The following is a 24674-nucleotide window of genomic DNA, read 5'->3' as shown; positions in this document are numbered from 1 at the left end:
ATCCCTTCACTTTCAGTCTGTGTGAGTCCCTTCTAATGAGGTGGGTCTCTTGTAGACAGCAGATGTATGGGTCATGTTTTTTTATCCATTCAGCCACTCGATGTCTTTTGGTTGGAGCATTTAGTCCATTTACATTTAAAGTTATTATTGAAAGGTATTTGTTTGTAGCCATTTCTTTTTTGTGTGTGTGTATGTGGCTGTTTTCTTTCTGAGCTTGATATTTCTTCTTTTTACACCAGTCCCTTTAGCATTTCTTGCATGGCTGGCTTGGTGGTGATAAACTCCCTTAGCCCTTTTTTGTCTGTGAAGCTTCTTATTTCCCCTTCAATTTTGAATGATAGCCTTGCTGGATAGAGTATTCTTGGATTCAGTCCTTTGCTTTGCATCACTTTGTAGATTTCCGTCCATTCTTTTCTGGCCTGATGTGTTTCTGTTGAGAAATCATTTGATAATCTAATGGGAGATCCCTTGTATGTTACTTTCCGTCTCTCTCTTGCAGCCTGTAAGATTCTCTCTTTATCCTGAACATTTGCCATGGTAATTATGATGTGTCTTGGTGTGGGTCTTTTCGGGTTCACCTTGTTTGGAACTCTCTGGGCTTGTGTGACTTTTTTCTTCCCCACCTCAGGGAAGTTTTCTGATATTATTTCTTCGAATAGGTTTTCTAATCCATGTTCATCTTTCTGTTGTTCTGGCACCCCTATTATTCGTATGTTGTTTCGTTTCATGTTGTCCCAAAGCTCCCTTAGGCTCTCCTCCTGTCTTTTAATTTTTTTCTCCATTTGCCGTACAGTTTGAGTGTGTTTTGCTTCCTTGTCTTCTAATTCACTAATTCGGTCCTCCGCTTCTCCCAGTCTACTGTTGATACTTTCAATGGAGTTTTTTATTGAAGCTATGTCACTCTTCATTTCTTCTTGGGACTTACTTAAGTTGTTGATTTTTTCATCTGTTTCTTCTAGCTTCTTGCATAAGTAGTTGAGTTTTTCATCTGTTTCTTCTTGCTTCTTGAACATGTGGTGCATGTACTCTAGGAACCTTATTCTGAATTCATTTTCCGTCATGTTGCATATCTCTGTCTCACTTAGCTGCTTTTCTGGGGAGTCCTCCTTTTCTTTCCTTTGGGGGTTTCTTTGCCTACCCATGTTTGATCTCGCTGACATATGTAGATGTTGAGATGTTCAGTGGCTGCTCCCTGGGTGGCAGGGGCTCCTTGGGTTGTGGTTGCTGCTCAGATGGTTGCGGTAGCAGCTGCTTTCCAGTTGGCAGCAGCTCCTCTGGTGGGTGTTGTTCACAGCTGTGTTGGCTCTTCTGGCTGGTAGGGGGAGGCTTCAAGTACAGTTGCTGTTCCACAGACAGAGGGTGTGGTGATCAGGAGGCTGTGGTGATCAGGAGGCTGCGGTGCTCAGGGGGCTGCTGTTGCTTGGATCTGCGGTCTGGGAAACGCTCCTCTCTTATGGGCACTGCATGGTCTGATCAGTTCCTCAGGATGCCCCCTTTAGTCTCAGTTCTCCGCAATCACAAAATCCAAATCTCAAATCTCCTGGCGCCAGCAAACCCGCGGAACTCCTTACCCTGGTCAGGGTCTGTGTCTGTCCCAAGAGACGCGGCTGTCTGCCATGCGGTCTCCCTCCGACCCTCTGGGCTCAGGTCTGGCCTATACACTTTTCTTTAAAAATATAAATACATAACTAAAAATACCTTGCCTTTTCTTAAATCCAAAAACTACTTTCCAATTTTGAGAAAAAAATTGTCAAAGATTGATGGTGTATGTTAAAAAAAAAGATACTAAAGAAGACTTCTCTAATGTTTTCTAAAGAGGTACTCTCTTTATGAAAAAGGGAGATTTTTATTTATGATGTATTTTTATTTCATTATGTTATACATTTCACTGAGAGCTCTTCACAGCTGATTTTTGTGTAAAACACAATATCTCTCTCCTTCCTTCCTTCCTTCCTTCCTTCCTTCCTTCCTTCCTTCCTTCCTTCCTTCCTTCTATATTCCTTATTTATTTGAAGAGATTTCTGCAAAGGGCTAACCTAGGTTAAATGGATGCCAAAATGTTTGAAAACATAAGATGGTAATTATAAAGGGCAAGTGTTCAGCACAGGTAAATGATAAAATGCCAAACTCAGAATAAAACTAGCAAACTGCAAATTATTTGTGTACATAGGAAAAGCTGTTTTGAGTAAGTCTAACAACAGTTCAGGGAAATCTTCCAGGGCTGTTAATGTATGCAATGCAGTCTTAATATGGCTATTTAAATACTATAAGAAATGAGATTTGCAAGCAATAAAACTTCCCAATGTGCAAATGATGTAGATAATTACATTTTATGGTAACAGTGTTGCAGCTTCTTTTATGCCATAGATTCACAAGCTGAGCATATGCCCTACTTCATGTAGAAGGATTCTGGCTTGCACCTGCGGACCCGGTGTATTATTAATAGTGGTCCTTTTACTATTGAAGTGTCCTGGTTTTGACAATAACTTATATGTTCACACAATATATTAGCAAAGTGTTTACACATACATATAAGAAAGTTATTTTAGATGTGTGGGTCTTGAGGTCATGATTCACCTGCAAATTTTTAGGGTAAAAAGGATTTTAGGGATCTAATTATGGCTGAAGGCTGCTTAAACAGCAATGGTGGAAACTATGTCTGTCAACTATGTCTGTCAATGTGTTATGCATCATGCATTAATGGTCTTCACACGCTGAGCTGACAGACCAGGACGGCTATTGAGCAACCTTTGAGGAGGGAGGGGATCTTTGCATAAGAAAAATTAGAGTGTCTGGTAAAAAGGACCTGGATTAAAAGTAGCACAATAAGGTAATGGGTAGTGAGTGTGCACTTCTTCGTCACCAGCTTGATAAATAGGGAGAAAGTCATCTCTGCATCAGGAAACTTCAGGTGAGATTTCCAATACATGAAAATAGACAATCAGTCTTCACTGTTAATCAAATGAACCCAGAATGTGGAAAGGGGCAGGGAAAAGAGAAATTCAATAATGCAAGAGTGCTGAGATCTAGGAATGGTTGAAGTTAGAGAAATACAAAAGTCTAGAATGATACCAGTATGGATGATGTATGCGTCTAGTTTGGTTTTATATGATAGTTATTACTATAAAAGAAATATATGTAACATTTATGTTTACAAAAGTATTTTATGGGCTCAGGAGGAAGAATGTTAAGAAAATTAATTTTTAGAAATCCAGTCTTCAGAGTTCAAGAAAAGTGAGATGTTGTGGTCATAATCTACATGTTGTAAGTCATATTTGGTAAATTCTTGTAGGTCAAAGATTGCTTTCAATAATCATTATCAAACATGAGAATGCTGTAAGGTGAAACAAAGATTATCTTTAGCATTATACAAAGATGCTAAGTTTTAAACCCTCATCTAAACATTCAACTTTCTCAGATGCCTCTCAGTGAAAGCTGAGAGTGAGAAAGTAAAACATCTGGAGAGCTTAATGTCTGGCAATAATTATTTTCTGTGCTTTTAAGAATTTGTGTGTGTGTGTGTGTGTGTGTGTGTGTGTGTGTGTGTATTTACACATTTATTTTCTATGTTAAACCTTATACTTACCCATGAGTAGCAATAACAAACTCTATGTGCTGCTATAGAGACTGGTGTTTACTAAAAATTTAGTAACCACCATAAAGAGTATGAGATGTAACTGCATCTGTCACTTACATAGACTTGGCAGAAACACCAGGAGAAAGTGGAAAGTTCATTGTCATCTTATTATCTGATGTGGCAGTGTTCACTATAGCCTTCTTTCTTTTCATGTGTTCACCAGGAATCTCTGTCACCAATACAAATGTGGTCCCTGACTTCTTGTTTGGACAGGTCTAAACATCTAAAAAATGTGGAAATTAAAATTTGAGCAATTTTTTTAAATTCCAAGAGTTAATAAGTTTTATTCATTTTAAAAAAGAATTTGTTGAAAGGATTTGGCTTGATAATAGACTGTCTGAAATTTAGCCGCCTATTTCAAAATCTTCCTTTTGCCATTAGCTATATAGAGCCACGAAGTTAAAAAAAAGTGAAATCAATCTTAATTGGAAAGGAATTACCCAAGCCAGAACCAGCAAACTTGAAAGATGATTGTAACCAATTTTTTTCAAGTAATGTAAAGTAAATTTGCATCAAAATGTCCTTACCCTTTATTCCTCTAAGAATATTTGATGTTCCGCTCAACTCTCAAAGCATAGAGAAAAATGAAAAAAGAATTCCCTAGAAGCTATTAGAAAATTTAGAACATTTTCTGCCATGGGTGTTACATCCATTGGCCACATAAAACTCTCCAGCTCTTTGTTCATGATGAGCCACTGAGCATTCTGTAGAGCCAAATCTGGATACAAGATTTAAACACAACCAGGAAAGAGGTTAAATATGGAAACAGCTTTTTTTTGAGAGCTAACCAATGCCATGAACTAAATACAAATTTTGTCTTTTAAAAAAGAGTCAATCATTTCTCCATAAGAGTGTGTTCATTTGATTCTAACAGTTTTCACACAGCGCTGCTTACTGCGTGGCCCATGGGCTGAAGCTGGTCTGCAAATAGTTGTTGCTACTCTGAGGCAAGAAAAGCAAATAAATTAAGCCTTTGAAACTTTTATAGTCATTTGAGTAATTTTATATCTGTTGAATCTAATTTTAAATTGAAGTTTTTATTACCTATTTTTTTAAAAAATTAGGTAATTTCATTTATATATATTTTAAAAGTGGAAATTAAAAATATTATTTTGGCACATATAGTTTGGGAAGCATTTTTCTAACATACACAAATTACTTTTAATTGGTTTTCCAAAAATAAAGGTGTTTAGTGACTTCCAAATGCCTTTAGATGAGAAAATGCATCAAATTTTAGTCATGTTAGTAGTTTTTATAACTTATCCACAGGTTATTTTTTAATGAAAACAAATCAAAATTTATTGATAATATGTTTTGGAAGCATCTATAATTTATAATTTATTTACATGAAACCAGTTACAAATTTAAGTCCTGGAAGTTTAAGGAGCAGAAAGAATAAAGAGCATTCCAGTTAAAATCCTAACTTTGGGAAATGTAATTCTAATGTCAATGTTGATCTAACCAAGCCTTAGGGTTTGTTTGTTTCTTTTTCTCTTCTTTTCTTTTGATCTAGGTAGGCCTGTTACCTGGCATAAGCTCAAAACAAGAATGTCAAAATGGACTGTCCTGTCTCACCCTCCACTTGTAGGGAGACATAATAGCTACAGGATATGGTCAGCATCAACGTGGGCAGTTCCCCTTCTGTAGTCCTGAGCAACACCCTTTTCCAACAAGCTGTGCACCCAGGAGTGAGTTAGGCTGTTAAATCCAAGACTGATTTTTTTTGTAAGGAAATGAAAAATTAGATCAACATTTTTCAATTTTAAGCTTTTATTTTCTCATGACTTTAAAAACTCTCTGGATCTGCTTTCCAGCAGTAGCTACTAAACACACACACACACACACACACACACACAATTAAATGGCAATTTCTCTTTCCTTTAAATTTGATTTCTTAAAAATATGTGATGTATCACCCTGGCCAGGTGGCCGGGTTGGTTTGAGAGTCATCCTGTACACCAAAAGGTTGTGGGTTTGATTCTTGGTGAGGGTCTCTCTCTCTCTCTCTCTCTCTCTCTCTCTCTTCTCTCTCTCCCCATTTCAGGGAGCTATACATTTTTGTTAGAAAACTATCTTCCTAGGACATAAAAAGGAATAAATTGCTTTTCACACTAAAAAGCAATATGGTATCCAGGGATTGTGCACCCGAATCAATTTTGGTACTGTTTAGCTTAGACCAGTGGTTCTCAACCTTCATAATGCTGTGGCCCTTTAATACAGTTCCTCATGTTGTGGTGACCCCCAATCATAAAATTATTCTTGTTGCTACTTCATAACTGTAATTTTGCTACTGTTATGAATCGTAATGTAAATATATGATATGCAGGATGTATTTTCATTGTTACAAATTGAACATATTTAGAGCATAGTGATTAATCACAAAAACAACATGTAATTATATATGTTTTCCGATGGTCTTAGGCGACCCCTGTGAGAGGGTTGTTCGACCCCCAAAGGGGTCGCGACCCACAGGTTGAGAACCGCTGGCTTACACCAACGCATGGCCAGTCCTTCCTGCCCTGGGCAGGTGGTCCATATTACGAATAAAATCTGCAGCTATTCACTTCAGAGACTGGAATTTATAGGAATTGTTTTTACTTCCCTGAGTAGTGTTCCTTTTAAAGGTGTGCAGAGCTACCTCATTGCTCTATTGCCAGGTAATTAATTGTCTTTGTCTATTCATTGTCACAGATATTTGTTGAGTATCATTTATATGCAAGACACTGGGCTAGTTACTAAGTACCCAGTGGTTAATGAAACACCAAGATCCCAGCTGTCATGTAGATAGTGCAATAGGATAGGCAGACAATAAACAAAGAGATAAATATTTAATTACAACTGTAAGATTCTAATTGGGAAACATAAACAAGGCAATGATCGAGTGTGTGGGCAGCTCTCTGTTGCTTCACTGAGTCTTTATGTCTGCTCAGCTCTTCCCTGGAGAAAACATGCAGTTTATCTCCCAATAGTTCTGTGAAAGTCCCTTCTTTGTCTAACTTAGAGCTTTTCATAGGTCACTGACTACAAAAGCTAATTTCTAGGTCCCATCTCAGACCAACTGAACTGTAATCTCTGTGTGTGGGGTCCAGGCATAAATGTTTTTTTAAAGATCCTCAATTGGGTTTTTTTTTTGGTAAGTGGGAAATAATTTTAATTACAGAGTGTACATTTTCTTCCCACACATTTTGCTTTGTATTAGGGAAGGGCGTTGTGATACATGTCCTGGCAGACTTCACTCAGTGGTGCCATGGTGAGCACCCTTCTGCTGGGTCTCTGCTAACAGGGCCTCCTGCGGCACCAGCCTCAGCCAGCTGTGCTGCCTGGGACAGACCAGGCTTTCAGTCCTACACAAGCCAGGTGCTATGGCTTCTTTCTGGTTGTGACTAGGTTCTTTGGAGCAGGATGCTATACACCTTATCCCTGCCCATCAACCTGCTTCAGAAATAAGCAGGTGAGCTATGGTCTGCCAAGATAAGAAAAAATAGTGACATCTGTAATACTTTCAGCAATAAAGATAAATTTTAAATATATATATTTACAACTGAAAAACTCTATCACTTCCCCAGATTTTCTACTTTTCTTCTTATCACCACCTTTCTGCTTCTTTATTGTCATTAAATTAAACAAATAGTGCAGTGAAGGACTGGAGAGGGGGATCAGGGTGGGGTGGAAGGGAGTCAATGGGTAAAAAGGAAGGGGGCATCTGTAATACTTTCAAAAATAAAGATATATTTTTTTAAAAAAATAATTAAACAGATCTCTTAGAATTACAGTGTTTGAGCATTAAAACTATATTCAAAAATCAGTCCTTACACCATAAGTAGAACATTTTAAAATGCCTTGAATTGCCCCTTTTCTTTTGAGAAAGCATGGTGTATTCCTCAGCCAGTTACTGGTTGAATCCCTACTCATTTTCTATGGCCCATTTCATATCCTACTTTCTCTACAGAGTCTTCCTAGATCAAACAAGGAAGAAGAAAGCTGTTTTTCTCACCTATACTCCTTAAGCACCCTGTCTTTAAATCTTTAGGAACTCGTCACAAATTGCCTCTTACTGCAGATGTTCTTATAAGCATAGGACATTTCTTTTCCTCCCTATTCAACTGTAGGTTTATTGAGGGCATTCATCACTGGGGTTTTTTGGATTTTTGTTGTTGTTGTTGTTGTTGTTTTGGCAAATATGTATTTTTCAAACAAGTTACTCAGTGGATAATTTTATGAATTAAAATGTTAATCTAAAATATAATACCACCTATGATCAATTATTTAAGCCAAATCAATGATATATTTCAGCAATGTACAAAAAAATTCCATCATAATTACTTATAAACTCCATCATAATTATTTATTACTTATAAAATTATTTACCAAAGTCTGCATATGATAATTCAACCAATATTATTAAGCAGTTACTATGTTTTAAGCACTGTGCTAGGATTGTGGGATTGTAGAAAAAAACAAAAACAGAAATTATCCTTGATCTTTGGAAAGGTATAAATCATGGGGGTGGGGCATCAGACATTAACTAGTTTGTCAGACAAACAAAATAAATAATGACATTTATATAAACCACTTGGAAAGATTTTTTTGTTTTTCCTTTTTGAAAGCTTACCAAGTAGCATAATTGACGCAGCCTGGAAGGTGGGTTTCCCAGATTGCTTGATCAGGACCAGATGGGAGGTAAAGGCATTACAGAAGGAGCAGCAGGTTTCAAGTCTGTGAAGAAAGGTAGAGCAGGAAGGCAAAAGAAATTGAGAAAGTGCCAAATGTGACTTGGGGTAACTGTGAGGAGTGAATGAAAAGTGTGGACAGGGAGGAGGCTGGGATGTGACATGATCAGATGTGTATTTTGTGCAGGGCACTCTGGCTGTAGTATTAAAAATGGATCGGTGGGCAAAACAAAAACAATAAAAAAAAACAATAAATGGGTGGAAGGCAGTGTGTTGAGTTGGTGCAAAACACCCAGTCAGGAACACTGTGGTTGAAAAATGATATGGTTTGGACTAAGCTGGTGGTGATGAAGAGGAGTGGATAGATTGGGTGATGTTAGGGAGATTCCCAGGACATGAGGTGGGTGTTAGACATGATAGAATGAGTGGCAGGGAGGTTTCCAGGAAGCTTCCCAGGTTTTTATTCTGCGTGGCTGTTTGACATTCACTGAGACAGGAAACACTGAACCAGAGACTAGATTTCAGGGGCCATGTGAAATATCAGCAGTCCAATTTTACATATTGTGGACATCATGTTTAAAATATTACTTGTCTTTGTTGAACTTATTCTATTTGCCTTATGTAGTCACTGGGCTCTGGCTTCAGATCTGAAGCAATCTTAGAAAATGTAGAGAATGAATGAATGTGATGTCTGTCCCACAGGTATTGAGTATTTAGTTCAGAGCTGATGCTCATTCTCAGTGCCGACCCACCTTAGGTGTTTTCAGGAAGGCTGATAACTTTTACCAGGAAGATGCTAGTCCTATAGTAGAGAAAATAGTGGCCCTGGATCTCTTCAGTGTTAAAGAGGAATTTGAGAGCATAGACTAATGATTTAATGTCATATAATTGATCTGAATGAATTGACTTTGATACAAGAAGATTTATGTGTGACTTCAGTGAAATTTGAACTTAAAAAAATCAGTGCTAGAAACAAGTAGTTTTTAAATGTAAATTTTAATAGTGCTTTTCTCCCTTTATTGAGGTGACAGGATAAATTTATGTATTTTCTTATTACCAGTTCCAAGCTTTTAAAAATCAACATATTTTATTTTTATATTTAAAAAAGGATTTTAAGTTAATAAAACTCCAGCTCTTGATTAGGCTCTATATAGGTTGTACCATTGAAAAGATAAATGTAGCCCTCCCATATGACATCGACACTGGGAGGGTGATGTCAGCCACTGACATTTCCCCATATGATTTCAGGTTAAAGATAACAGTAGAGGTTGACACAGATGCTACCATAGCAGCTGTGCACTCACAAGGATAAGAAGTAATGGATCCTCTTATCAGTGAATATCTGCACTTGCAAACAACTGTTCTCCATTAAACCTGCTGGGCCAATAGCAATTGGAAGTGCATAAGGATACTTAAGGTCCTATGACTACAAATTCCAGCTTGCTTTGGGACAACAGAGGCTAACAACTGTTTTCAGCACAGAAGAGCTGCTCTTCCTTTATAAGTTGAACTGTCTAGATTGCAAGCCCATGTGCAGTGTGCTGTTTTAAGATGCTCTACTTTTGCATTTGTGTTACGATGGCTGCCACGTACTGTTGCTGTATTTAGTGAGATTTTTTCAGACAAGTTGCCTGGGAGTTATGAATTTTTATTAAATGGATGGCCCAACTTTAGAAATCAATTATATATATACACTTAATATGTGTTCTGAGAACGAAAGAGAAAATAGTATTCACTATTTGATGTAATTCTTCCATATACTGATAATTTGCATCTGTCAAGAATTATGGCCAGCTTTTCCTCATCTGGTATCTTAGTCAGCTTGGACTGCCATAGCAAAATACCATTGAATGGCCATCTTACACTAGAGACATTTATTTTTCACAGTTCTGGAGGGTAGAATATCCAAGATCAAGTTGTCAGCCGATTTTGTTTTGTGAATGCTATCTTCCTGGTTTGCAGATGGCCACCTTTTTTCTGTTTCCTCACTTGGCAGAGAAAGGAGAGAGGGAGAGAGAGGGTGGAGAGAGAGAGAGAGAGAGAGAGAGAGAATGTACTCTCTTTCTGGGGTATCTTCTCATAAAAACTCCAACCCCATCATGGGGACATGATGCTCATACCTCATCTAAACTTATCTCCTAAAGGCCCCACCTCTTAATACCATCACATTGGAAGTTAGGACTTCTACATATGAATTTTGTGGGGGTGGATCAAGGGGACCCAATTCAGCCTGTAGCATCTGGAATCTTTCACCTTCTGATCATCACTCTGGATTGAGAAGAGGGTGAGTGGGCACAGTGTGCACAAGCTGCCTCTGAACCAGTGGGGCACACACTTCAGTCTTTCAAATTCACCTGCCTTCTACCCAAAAGCTGCGGAATATACATTCTTCTCAAGTGCACATGGGACATTCTCAAATATAGACCACATGTTAGGACATAAAATAAGTCTACAAGTTCAAGAGGATTGAAATCATATCAAGCATCTTTTTGAATCATAATGGCATGAAACTAGAAATCAACCACAATAAAAACACTCAAAAGCATTCAAACACATGGAAGATAAATAGTATGTTATTAAACAATGAATGGGTTACCAATGAAATCAAAGAAATAAAAAAAAAACTTCCTGGAAACAAATGAAAATGAACAGGCAACAATCCGAAATCTACAGGACACAGCAAAAGCAGTCCTGAGAGGGAAGTTCATACCATTACAGGCCTACTTCAAGAAATAAGAAAAAGCTCTAACAAACTATTTAACACTACAACTAAAAGAATTAGAAAGAAAGCAACAGGAAAAGCTCAGAGTAAGAAGAAGAAAGGACATAATAAAAGCTTTTCCCTGAGAATTATTATCAATGAGGCAGAAGTTGTCTGTCCCTATACATTTCCAGTAGGAGTTGACCATTAAAGCCAGGTGGGAATAATGTAGGAGTTTTCCCTGACAGAATTTTCCAGAGTAATCTTGTCTTTGAGAAGCAGATATATTTGGTGGAATAAGTGAGCTGGGACAACATGAAACAGAACAACATTCACATTATAGGGGTACCAGAAGGAACAGAATCTGATAAATGGATAAAGAACTTATTTAAAGACAATAGCAGAAACTTTCCTTAGCCCAGTGAAAAAAAGTCACACATATTTAGTAAACACAGAGACTACCTATAAGATGAACTCCAAAAGACCCACACCTAGGCACATAATAATTAAAATGGCAAACATTAAAGACAAATAAAAAAATCTTAATGGCTGTAAGAGAGAAGTAGAAAGTTACCTACAAGGGAACTCCCATAAGACTGTCAACTAACTTCTCAATAGAAATGCTTCAGGCCAGAAGGAAATGGCATGAAAAAACAAAGTAATAAAAACAAAGGGTCTGAACCCAAAACTACTCTATCCAGCAAGGCCATCATTCAAAATTGAAGGTGAAATAAAGAGCTTCCCAAACTAAAAGAGTTTATTACCACCAAATCAGCACCCCAAGAAATGATAAAAGGACTGTTGTTAAAAGAAGTAGAGAGAAAAGAAGAACACAGGAATAAAGAATAAGAATGGCAATAACCAAGCACCTATCAATAATAAGCTTATATGTAAATAGCTAAAATGCTACAATAAAGAGACATAGGAATAAGTAAATATGCTGTCTACAAGAGTCCCACTTCAGAATAAAAGACTCACACAGATTGAAAGTGAAGAGATGGAAAAAATGTTTCCAGGAAAGTGGAAATGATAAAAAAGCTGGGGTAGGAGAACTCATATATCTGACAAAATAGGCTTCAAAGTGAAGGCCATAACAAGGAAAAATGAAGGCCACTTCATAATACTAATGGGATTGATACAGCACAAGGATATAACTCTGGCAAAAATATATGCTCCCAAAACATATAAACTTTTGGAGGATTTTAAGGGAGAGTTTGACAGCTATACAGTCATATTAGGGCATGTTAATACCCCAATGACATAACTGGATAGATCTTCTAGACAAAAAATCAACAAGGAAACAGCCATCCTAAATGACACACTAGATCAGATAGAATTAATAGACGTTTTCAGAACATTCCACTCTAAAGCTACAGAAGATACTATATTCTCAAGTGCACATGTGACATTTTTAAAGATAGACCACATATTAGGACACAAGCTAAGTCTCTACAAGTTTAAGATGATTGAAATCATGTCAAGCATCTCAGATCACAATAGCATGAAATTAAAAAATCAATTACAGTACAAACACTCAACAAAATTCAACCACATGGATCCTAAATAGCATGTTATTAAAAACCAAAAGGGTTACCAAAGAGATCAAGGAAGAAATAAAAAACATCCCAAAACAAAAGAAAATAAACTCACAAAACCCCAAATCTATTGAACACAGTGAAAGCAGTCCTGAGAGGGAAGTTCATAGCATTATAGGCCTACCTCAAAAAACAAGAAAAAATTTAATAAATTATATAACTCTACAACTTAAAGAATTAGAAAGGGCATAACAAGAAAAGCCCAGGGTAAGTAGAATGAAGGAAATCATAAAGATCAAAGTGGAAATAAATGATATAGAGACTAAATAAACAAACAAACAAAAACAAACAAACAAAAAAACAACCAAACCAACAACAAAAAGATCAATAAAACCAAAAAATGGCTCTTTGAAAATGTAAACAAAGATTGATGAACCTCTAGCCAGGCTCATCAAGAAACAAAGAGAGAGGACCCAAATAAACAAAATCAGAAATAAAAGAGGGGAAATAACAACTAACTCCACAAAAATAAAAAAAGGATCATAAAATAACATACTATGGATGACTATATTTCAACAAACTGGGCAACCTGTAGGAAATGGACATATTCCTAGAAAAAAACAATCTTCCAAAACTCAATCAGGAAGTATCAGAAAACCTAAATAGGGCAATAACTACTCATGAAATTGAGGCAATAATAATAATAATAATAATAAACTCCCAGCAAACAAAAGCCTTCGTCCAGATGGATTCACAGGGGAGTTTTACCGAACATTCAAAGAAGAACTAATACATATTCTTCTTAAACTATTCCAAAATATCCAAGAGGACACAACACTTCCAAGCTCTTTGTATGAGGCCAGCATTACCCTAATTCCAAAACTAGATAAAGACATTCCAAAGAAAGAGAATTACAGGCCAATATTCCTAATGAACATAGGTGCTAAAATCCTCATCAAATTATTAGCAAATCAGATCCAACAATATATTAAAAAGAGCACACACCATGACAGGTGGGATTTATTCCAGGATCAAGGCTGGTACAATATTTGCAAATCAATAAATGTGCTACATCACATAAATAGATTGGGAAGTCAAAAATTATATGATCATAGCAACTGATGCAGAAAAAGCTTTCAACAAAATCCAACACCCATTTTTTATTAAAACTCTCAGCAAAATCAGAATAGAGGGATCGTCTATCAACATAATATAGGTGATATATGACATACCTACAGCAAACACCATACTCAATGGGCAAAAATTAAAACCATTTTCCCTAAGAACATGAACAATGTCAAGGGCCGCTGGCAAAAAACACTTGGTTTAATTATGTCGGCTGAAACTCAGAGTGAAGGCAGAGCCATGCCCTGAGGGCGACCCAGTCAACAGACTAGGATGCCACTCAGTTTGACTTTCCCACCCAGTGTTAAGGGGATGGATCTCATGATGTCACCAGGAACTCAAGGCCCACCCAGATGTGATGTAACTTCCTATTATTCAAGTATAAATAAATCTGCTTGCGGTGCTGAGGCTCTCTGCATCTGTCCCTCGAGTCAGAGGGCAGATGCCACACCCAGCCCAAGCTTTTATTCTATTTTGTGTCTGTCTTTTCATTTTTTCTTTAATCCCCAAAGCACCTCCTACTTAAACGAACCGGTTCACATCTCTCTCTCTTGCGGGATCTCGAGAAGAGACCCCAGCCAGGCATAGAGCAAGGCAGGGATGTCCCCTTTCACCAGTGTTATTCAACATAATACTGGAAGTCCTACCCATAATGATCAGACAAAAATAAAAAATAAAAGGCATCCAAACTGGAAGAAGGAAGTAAAACTGTCATTATTTACTGATGACATGATATTATACATCGAAAAACCTAAAGACTCCATACAAACAAATAAACAAAAACAAACAAAAATATTAAAAAAAAACAAAACAAAAACCAAACTACTAGATTAAATAATGTAATTCAGCAACATAGCATGGTACAAAATTATAACCCAAAATCTATGGTTTTTAATACACCAATAATGAACTCTTAGAAAGAGAAACAAACAAACAAAAAACAATACAATTTACCATTGCAACAAAACAATATTAAGGTACTTAGAAATAAACTTAACCAAGGAGGTAAAAAATCTTTATTCGGAAAACCATAGTACATTGATAAAAGAGACAGAGGAAGATATAAACAAGTGGAATAATATACTGTGTTCATGGATTGATAGAATCAGCATCATTAAAATGTCCATGCTACCTAAAGCAATCTATAGATTCAATGCCATTCCTATTAATATACCAATGGCATATTTTACAGATGTAGAACAAACACTACATAAATTTATATGGAATCTTAAAAGACCCCAAAATAGTAGCAGCAATCTTGAGAAAGTAGAACAAAGTTAGAGGAATCAAAATACCAGATATCTAGTTATACTACAAAGCCACTGTACTCAAGATAGCCTGGTACTCACACAAGATCAGGCATATAGATCAATGGAACAGAATAGAAACCCCCTAAATAGACTCAAGACATTATGCTCAATTAATAATTGTCAAAGAATTCAAGAGCAAACAATTGATTAAAGACAGTCTCTTCAATAAATGATGTTGGAAAAATTGAACAGGCATATGGGAAAAAAATTAAACTAGACCACCAACTTACACCATACACAAGAATAAATTCAAAATGGATAAAATACTTAAATATAAATGGTGAAACCTTAAAAAATCTTAGAAGAAACCACAGGCAGCAAAATCTCAGACATCTCTCATAGCAATATGTTTATGGATACATCTTCGAAGGCAAAGGAAACTAAGGAGAAAGTAAACAAATGGGACTACATCAAAATAAAAATCTTCTGCACAGCAAAGGAAACCATCGACAAAATGTAATGGGAGCCCACTGTATGGGAGAACATATCTGTCAATGATACATCTGATAAAGAGTTAATTTCCAAAATATATAATGAACTCATACAACTTAACAAAAGGAAGACAATCCAATTTAAAAATGGGAAAAAACTAAATAGGTACTTCTCCAAAGGGGACATACAGAAGGCCAGGAGACATGTGAAAAAATGTTAAAAGTCACTAATCATCTAAGAGATGCAAATTAAAAGGACAAAGAAGTGTCACCTCACACCTGTCAGAATTGTTATCATCAACAAATGACAAGTGTTGGCAAGAATGTGTAGCAAAAGGAACCCTGTACACTGCTGGCAGGAATGCAGACTAGTGCAGCCACTGTGGAAAAGAATATGGAGTTTCCTCAAAAAATTAAAAATGGAACTGCCATTTTATAGGAATATATCCTAGGAAACAAAAACACCAATCAGAAAGAATATATGGACCCCTGTGTTTATAGCAAGGTAATTTATAATAGCTAAGATTTGGAAACAATTCCAAGTCCCCATCAGCAGAACAATGGATAAAAAAACTGTAGTATATTTACCCAATGGAATACTATGCAGCTGTAAAAAAGAAAGAACTCTTACCATTGCAACAGCATGGATGGGCCTGAAGAGTATTATGCTAAGTACAATAAGCCATTCAGAGAAAGATAAGTATCACATGATGTTACTCATATGTGGAATCTAATGAACAAAATAAACTGATTAATAAAATAGATCCAGAGACATGGAAGAATGGCACAGACTGATAAATTTCAGAGGGAAGGGTGGGGGGTGGGTGGGGATTAATTAACCAGCGAATTTATAAGCATATATGGACACAGATAATAGAGTGGTGAAGACCTGGGAATGGAAGATGTGGGTCAGTGGGAAAAAAACAAACCAACAAATGGGACATCTGTAATACATTAAACAATAAAGAAAAATTAAAAACAAACAAACAAAAATAAATGTGGGCTATCTCTGATCCTTAGGAAAGAACTGTCCATTAAAGCTGTGTTTATGTACCTGGACATCTGTTCATTCAAAGGCAAACAAGAATCAGCAATTTCTATCCAATCTATCTATGATAATAAAAGCTTAATATGCTAATTAAACTGGACAGCTGAACGACCTGCTGGACGTCATTTTGGACATCTTTCCAGACGAAGCTGCAATGGCGGGGGCCGAGGCAGAGGCGGTTAGGGGTGATCAGGCAGGCAAGCAGTTAGGGGCAATCGGGCAGGCAGGCAAGTGGTTAGGGGCCAGGGGTCCCGGATTGCCTGAGGGATGTCTGACTGCCAGTTTAGGCCCCATCCCATGGGCCTAATATGGCAGTCAGACATCCCCCAAGGGGTCCTGGATTTCAAGAGGGTGCAGGCCGGGTTGAGGGATCCCCCCCACCATGCACAAATTTCGTGCACCGGGCCTCTGTTATCTCTATACATAAAGAGCCAGGGTCCTTAATGACCAAAGGCTCAACCAAACACCATAAGCCCAGCACTGACTGCCCAGGGGGCTGCAGATCAGGCCTGGAGAGAGGTGTGCAGAGAGAGAGGCAGGGTCTGATCCACAGCCTCTGTGGCTGCTGTTGATCAGCTGTTGCCTCTCTCTTTATCTCTGGGCTTTCCCAGCAGCCGCACCTCCGTTTCTCTCTGGGCCTCCACGAGGGCTTCTAATCAGCTCCGCCTCTTTGATCAGGCCCAGAGATAGACCTGGAAATGCTGACTGGCATAGAAACCAACCAATCAGAACCTAATCTGGGTAAAGTGCCAGGAGCCAATGGCTGCCTAGGAGGTGAAGCTTTTGACACTGACTGGCATAGAAACTGAGCAATCAGAACCTAATCTGGGTAAACTGTGAAGGCAGAAACTGAGGAAGGGTTTTTAAAGGCAACAGCTGTTTGATGTAAGGTGTAAGAAAGCGGTTCAATTTTTTAATGACCGCTTTGGCAGTATAGTGCATATGGCTGGCTATTAGTCCAGATATAGGGATTATATGTTTTTGTCTGCCAAGAGCAACTCCTCCTGCTGAAAAAGGCTCCCCCCACCCACTATTTAAGCAATCCTATCCTATATAATCTATCTATACTAAAAAAAAGGGTAATATGCTAATTAGACCAGGTCGACCGGCCATTTTCTGGACATCTGACTTCTTTCTGGACAAAGCCATGGTGGTGGGAGCCAAGGCAGAGGCCATTAGAGGTGATCAGGCCAGCAGGGGAGGGCAGTTGGGAGCAATCAGGCCAGGAGGGGAGGGCAGTTGGGGGTGAGATCAGGCTGGCAGGGGAGGGCAGTTGGGGGCATTCGGGCCAACAGGGGAGCAGTAAGGTGTTGATCAGGCTGGCAAGCAGGTGAGTGGTTGGGAGCCAGCAGTCCCAGATTATGAGAGGGATGTCTGACTGCCTGTTTAGGCCTGATCCCCTAAACCAGCAGTTGGATATCTCCTGCGGGGTCCCAGATTGGAGAGGGTGCAGGCTGGGCTGAGGAACACCCCATTGCATGAATTTTGTGCACTGGGCCTCTAAAATATATCCTATCTAATAAAAGAGAAACATGGTAATTAGCATACGACCGTTACCCTTCCCATTGGCTAATCAGGGCGATATGCAAATTAACTGCCAGCCAAGATGGCAGCCGGCAGACAGGCAGCTGGAAGCGAACAGGAGGCTTGCTTGCTTCAGTGAAGGAGGACTCCAACGTTCCCCGCCTGCCACTGCTGGCCTCTGAGCTGGCAGTTTGAAACATTGTAACAAATATAGAAGCTAAACAAAACCCCAGAAACCAGCTTTCAGCCGGCCAGGATCTCAGAGCTGGAGATGATACAGTGCTTCGATTATAGAACCCAAACAAACCAGATACCTACTTTCAGCAGCAGAGGCCTTGGCCCAGAATAAAAAGAAAAAGAAAAAAAGGAGCAGTTGGCAGCTTCAGTCACCCACCAGCCTGAAAACAGCCCTCAGCCCCTCACCCAGACTGGCCAGGCACCCCAGTGGGGACCACCACCCTGAAGGATGTGTGACCAGCTGCAAACAGCCATCATCCCCTCATCCAGGCAAGCCAGGCACCCCAGTGGGGACCCACACCCTGATCCAGGACACCCTTCAGGGCAAACCAGCCGGCCCCTACCCATGCACCAGGCCTCTATCCTATATAGTAAAAGGGTAATATGCCTCCCAGCACCGGGATCAGCGTGACAGGGGGCAGCGCCCAAACCCCCTGATTGCCCTGCGGCTCTGTGTGTGACAGGGGCTGGGGCCACAACCTCCTTATCCGTCCTGCTCTGTTCATGACAGGGGAAGGCGCCCCAACCTCCTGATCAGCCCTGCTCTGTGCCTGATATGGGGGAGCTCCCCAATCCCCTGATTGCCCTGCTGCTCTGTGTGTGACAGGGTGCAGCGCCCCAACCCCCGCCCCCCCACGGGCCCTGCTCTCTGTGTGACCGGGTAGAGCCATAACCTCCCCATCGGCCCTGCCCTGATTATGAGAGTTGCGGCGCCCCAACCCCCTGATTGGCCCTGCTCTGTGCGTGACAGGGGGCAGCGCCCCAACCCCCTGATTGGCCCTGCTCTGTGCGTGACAGGGGGTGGTGCCGCAACCTCCCCACCGACCCTGCCTTGAGTGTGACAGGGGGCGGTGCCCCAACCCCCCAATCAGCCCTGCTCTGAGCCCAACCAGGGGCTGCACCTAGGGATTGGGCCTGCCCTCTGCCACCTGGGAGCAGGCCTAAGCCAGCAGGTCGTTATCTCCCGAGTGGTCCCAGACTGCAAGAGGGCACAGGCTGGGCTGAGGGACCCCTCCCTCCCCCCCGAGTGCACAAATTTTTGTGCACCGGGCCTCTAGTTATATATATATATATAAGCCTAAGCGACTGTTATGACTGAATGACTGGAATGACCAGTTGACCAGTCACTATGACACATATTGATCACTAGATGGCAGATGCTCAATGCAGGAGCTACCCCCTGGTGGTCAGTGCACTCCTCAGCTAACCACCCACAACTGGCCAACCTCCCCTGGTCCCTCCCTGTAGCTGGCCAACATCCCCTGGTCCCTCCCTGTATCTGGCCAACCCCCCCTGGTCTCTCCTTCCATCTCTCCCCCCAGTCAGCATGCCCTGATCAGCCTGGCCTCCATCAGGACTGGGCCAGATGGCTGTGATTGGTCCTGATCTCCGGCCAAGCCTAGGAACCCCACCAGGGCACACATTCGTGCACTGGGCCTCTAGTGAGATATATAACATGGCATCTTTCAAATCTAATACTGAAAACCACTGAGTTTGAAAGGTAATTTTCCCAAAATAGTATATGGATTTGGTACTATGGGGTGTATAGGAATTACAGCCTCATTGATAGCTTGCAAATCTTGGACCAACCTATATGTTCCATCTTTTTTCCTAACAGGTAAGGTAGGAGTGTAGCAATGGGAATTACAAGGAACCAGCAGCCCATGACCAATGAATATTGTAATAACCTTTTGTAGGCCTTCTCTTGCTTTGACATCTATAGTATATTGCTATTTATTTGGAAATTTGTTAGTATCCTTCAGTCTGATCATGGCCAGCTTTGTCCTATAGCCTTGCCTTCGAGTTCCCGTGGCTGACCTGGGGTTTAAGCTTCTGGTCTATGTCTACGTCTATTTTAGCTGCTTCCTTTTTCTTATTACGGTAATAAATAGAATAGGACTCTCTGAATCTATTTAAAAAATCACTAAGGTTTTGCCGAAACCGGTTTGGCTCAGTGGATAGAGTGTCGGCCTGTGGACTGAAAGGTCCCAGGGTGGATTCCGGTCAAGGGCATGTACCTGGGTTGCGGGCACATCCCCAGTAGGAGATGTGCTGGAGGCAGCTGATCGATGTCTCTCTTATCGATGTTTCTAACTCTCTATCTCTCTCCCTTCCTCTCTGTAAAAAAAAAAAAAATCAATAAAATATATTTAAAAAAAAATCACTAAGGTTTTAACTTTACCTAAAATATCTCTCCATAACAATGGAGTGGAATATTCTGTCATAATTAAGAATTGGTGCACAAAAGTAGTCACTTCCCATAGGCCCGTGGTTGGCAAACTGCGGCTCATGAGCCACATGTGGCTCTTTGGCCCCTTGAGTGTGGCTCTTCCACAAAATACCACGTGCGGGAGCTCACGTACAGTGTGATTGAAACTTCGTGGCCCATGCGCAGAAGTCGGTATTTTGTGGAAGAGCCACACTCAAGGGGCCAAAGAGCCGCACGTGGCTCATGAGCCGCAGTTCGCCAACTGTGGGGAGCTGATATAGGGTTAAGCCTCGGACTGACCTGTGAGCAAAGTCACAATTCCCAGTTTAGAGGGCACAGTCCTCTTAGCATAATTAGGCTTGACCTTATGAGGCTCTCTAGATCTTATCTGGGAAGCTAATGGGCTGAGGGAAGTGCAGGAAGTGTAACTATGGTCAAAACAAGTGAAACTCACAAGAACTGTGTAACTATAGAAACCACTACCTTGTTTACCTCTCCCTATAAAATAAAGGCTCAGCTTCCTTGGGATCTTTTCTCTGTGGCCTCAGCCAGGCACAAGGAAGATCCACGGAGACTAAGAAAAGCTAGAGAGTTCTGAACGCTATCTCCGTGTAAAACATTCTTCGCCGACTCCGTCCACACCTTTGGGAACCCCTGGACCCCCGGCGGGCTGGATAAATGTTTTCGGCGGGCCATAGTTTGAGGATCCCTGCAGTAGAGGATGGTGCTAGTTCTGGGGCAATTTGTTGTTGAGAAACCATGGGTGTAAATGGGCAATCACCTTCAAGATTTAGTTCTCTTTTTGCTATGCCTGCTAAGAGCACAGAATCTACCTTACAGTTCTTATATGATTTGGAGTTATTTCTCAGGACCATGGAGACTCGGACATATGGTATTTTTGTCCACTTGCACTGCCTTAGACATAATATGTCTAGTTGCAAGATTGTATTATAATTTAGGCTTCTATTTCTGAGCCAAACTTCCTCATCTCCTAATTTATATTGGGGCCAAGTTGTATTAAAAAAGAAATTTAATCTTTTTTTTTTAAGGTCTGAAAGTCAAATTTTTCCAGTTCTTTAGTATGCACCCCAGAGGTGAATCTTGCGGTATTGAATTTTGGTTTTCCATCTGAAAGGAAATAGAGGAAATCATAGTAGAGAATGGGAGTCCCTATTACATCTATGTTGTTTCTACCTCTGGGAGAAGGCATCCCTTCTTAGTCATGAGTTTCCAGAATTAACTAGTCTTACTGTGTAACCCAAATTCCCAGCTGCGGTCACTCACACATTTGTCTACCCCATACCCTGAGGGTGGCTTTACCAATGACCAGGATGGTCTGAAAATTGACTTTATCCCACTCAGACTGGGAACTCAACTCCATGCTGGTCTTCTGAGCTGCTCCTGATGCCTCTATTCCAATTTGACTTAAAAACTCCTTTGCCACCAATCTCTCCTCTCCTGTACTATGGATGGAGGTCTTATATTTTCAAATTTCATTCGTATTCTATTTAAGCAACAATTCCACCAGTTACTGATCTATTTTTCCTGCCAAAGACCTTGCTGGAGCAAGAATTGTAGTATTTCTAGTTCTGCCAGCTGTTGTAAAGACAGGACCCTTCAGGGTGTTAGAATATTCTCATTCCCTCAACAAATTTTGCTATCCAATATATTTGTCCACTGGAGTGCATGAAAACCTGCCATTCCTGTCTATTCCCCCAGTCTTGTGGGTCCTGAGGAGCCATTCATGGAAGAAGATAAAATATAAGGTGCTTTGTTCATATCCAAATAATGGACTGATATCTCCTAAATTTTGATAAGGTTCAGTAGAACAAAGCCAACATTCCCTGCTGCACCTTTCAGCCTTTTTAAGATATTTAAGAAATTATTTGTGGGTCTCAAGTTATGTATAAGAGCTCAGAGTATATACCTGAAGAAGGTCCCTTTATCTCATTCCATATTTGTCATGGAACCAGACCACCAATAAATGGGGTGGAGTAAAGGGCCCAGATTAGCCTGGATAATAACCTTAAGATCTTGTCTTCAATTTGTTTAACCAGGGTGTCTTCCTGTACCTTTGCTTTACATAATAGCAATAGTTGTTGGTTAGTAGCTTCTGGCCAACACCTTTCCTGACAATGTCTGTAAAGGCAACCTAGGGGAGGAACTACCTCTGGTCTCTTAAGATAATATCTCTGAAACTGGAGAGGTCCCAAAATGATTGTTCCCGTGATGCCTGACAGACATAACAATGTCCCTTTCTGCATTTCCTTCAAGGGAAATACAGATGCAGGCACATAGAGAGTTGCGGCGCCCCAACCCCCTGATCGGCCCTACTCTGTGGGTGAGCAGGGCCGATCCCACTCAGACTGGGAACTCAACTCCATGCTGGTAGAGCTTCCAGAAGCCATATGGGACACAGAGGTGCAGCACATTGACAACTGACTGATGATTTAAACTTATTTTTCTCCAGCCCATGCTCCAGAGACAGAAGAGCTCAGGATTTTATGTAGTGGGTCCACATATGCTGCTTGTGGAAAGGGTTTTCAGGGGCCATTATTTTCTGGCCATTCTGATCCTTCTTATGTGTCTCTCTCCTGGCCATCTAAAACAACTAGATGGTTCAGAGTGCTGAGTGGCCAACCCTTATGTGTGCATCTCAAGGTGAGCCAGTCAGTTAATTACAAGTGAAATGGAAGTTGCTATGAGACCTTTGCACATCTTAGGTTCAAACCCAGTCATCTCCACAAAGCCATTATTTATATAGGGCATTTTAGACTTGAACTAGAGGGAGGAATTGCCTTTATTTTTCTTTTGGAGCTTGTGTGAGCCCAAGAACTCATTTGGTTTTACCTTTCAATTTTCTGCCCTTGGGCACAGGCCCAGTATGTCTTGCTAATCTTTATGCTGCAACTCCCCTATATCTTGGGAGAAAAACAGAAAAAGAAACCCCCAGAGGGACTGAACTCACTGTGATCTGTCAGAGGGAAGCAAAGATGACCCAGCAGCATGTGAGTCAGAACCCAGTCACTAATCCAGGTCATGGAACCCAAGAAAGATTTAACTGGAGAGCCCCCTGAGTCAGAGGTGAGGGCTCTCTCATCCTCAGTTCTTAACAATCTTGTAAGAAGGAATTCATATGTATGACAAAAAGCAGCACTGAAGCAAAGCAAATGTATTTATTAAGAGAGCAAAACAAGCAAATTTATTAAGAATGCATTTGGGCCCTAACTGGTTTGGCTCAGTGGATAGAGCGTCGGCCTGCGGACTGAAGGGTCCCAGGTTTGATTCCAGTCAAGGGCATGTACCTTGGTTGCGGGCACATCCCCAGTAAAGGCTGTGCAGGAGGCAGCTGATCAATGTTTCTCTCTCATCGATGTTTCTAACTCTCTATCCCCCTCCCTTCCTCTCTGTAAAAAAATCAATAAAATATATATTTTTTAAAAAGAATGCATTTGGCCTTAAGCCCAAGCTGGCAACTCAGCTGGTCTGAGTACCTCACCTACTGGGAGTTTAAGGGGTTTTGTATCCTTCTTCCTATAGGTTTCAAAGCTCCCTTGCCAGATATCTTGGGTAGCAGACTAGACTTCAAAGTCCCCTTCTACACTGTTGTGGCTTATCTCAGAATGTTTGTACATACACCTGGTCATCTTGTTTGGCAAGTCCTATGATGGCCAACTTCTTTGTTTAATTGGTGAGATAAATTCTCCTTTCTTTCCCCCTCCCCCTTTTTCCTGACCTGGTAGCTATCTAACAGTAGGAATGAGAGTACCTTAATGCTTTTTCTGCTGTTTCTTTAACATTAATTAAGAGCAAATTTTTCTTTTTTCATTAGAAAATGCTAAGAGTTATATGAAATATGACGTCAGTTGACCTATTTCTGCTTAAAAAATTCATAGTCACATCTTCTGAGACACTTTCCTAATTCTAAAAGTTACAGAGAATGAATTAATGCTGAGGAATGGAGAAAAAAAATTAAGAAGCCATTCAAAAATAGTTTAAGGATTTACTTCAGAGACAAAGGTATAAATTTAGAACTCTATTTTCCTGGTTTTGAAAAGGATTTCAAAACTAATTAGAATCTTAACTCCCCTCAAAAGCATGTTTTACTCCAAGGCCAGTTACTTTCCCTTCTTCCTGTCTCACTTAAGGACTTAAAGATGGGGACACACCAAGAATAGGCATAAGTTGTGAGATTTCATGTTGGAGAGAAAATGGGATCCTTGAGGCTGCAGGGTGAATCAAAAATG

The sequence above is a fragment of the Myotis yumanensis genome, unplaced genomic scaffold (genome assembly GCF_028538775.1).
Source record: "Myotis yumanensis isolate MYYU_CA2020_CCGP unplaced genomic scaffold, mMyoYum1.0.hap1 SCAF_2, whole genome shotgun sequence".
Taxonomy (NCBI): Eukaryota; Metazoa; Chordata; class Mammalia; order Chiroptera; family Vespertilionidae; genus Myotis; species Myotis yumanensis.
This window is presented reverse-complemented; position numbering follows the sequence as displayed.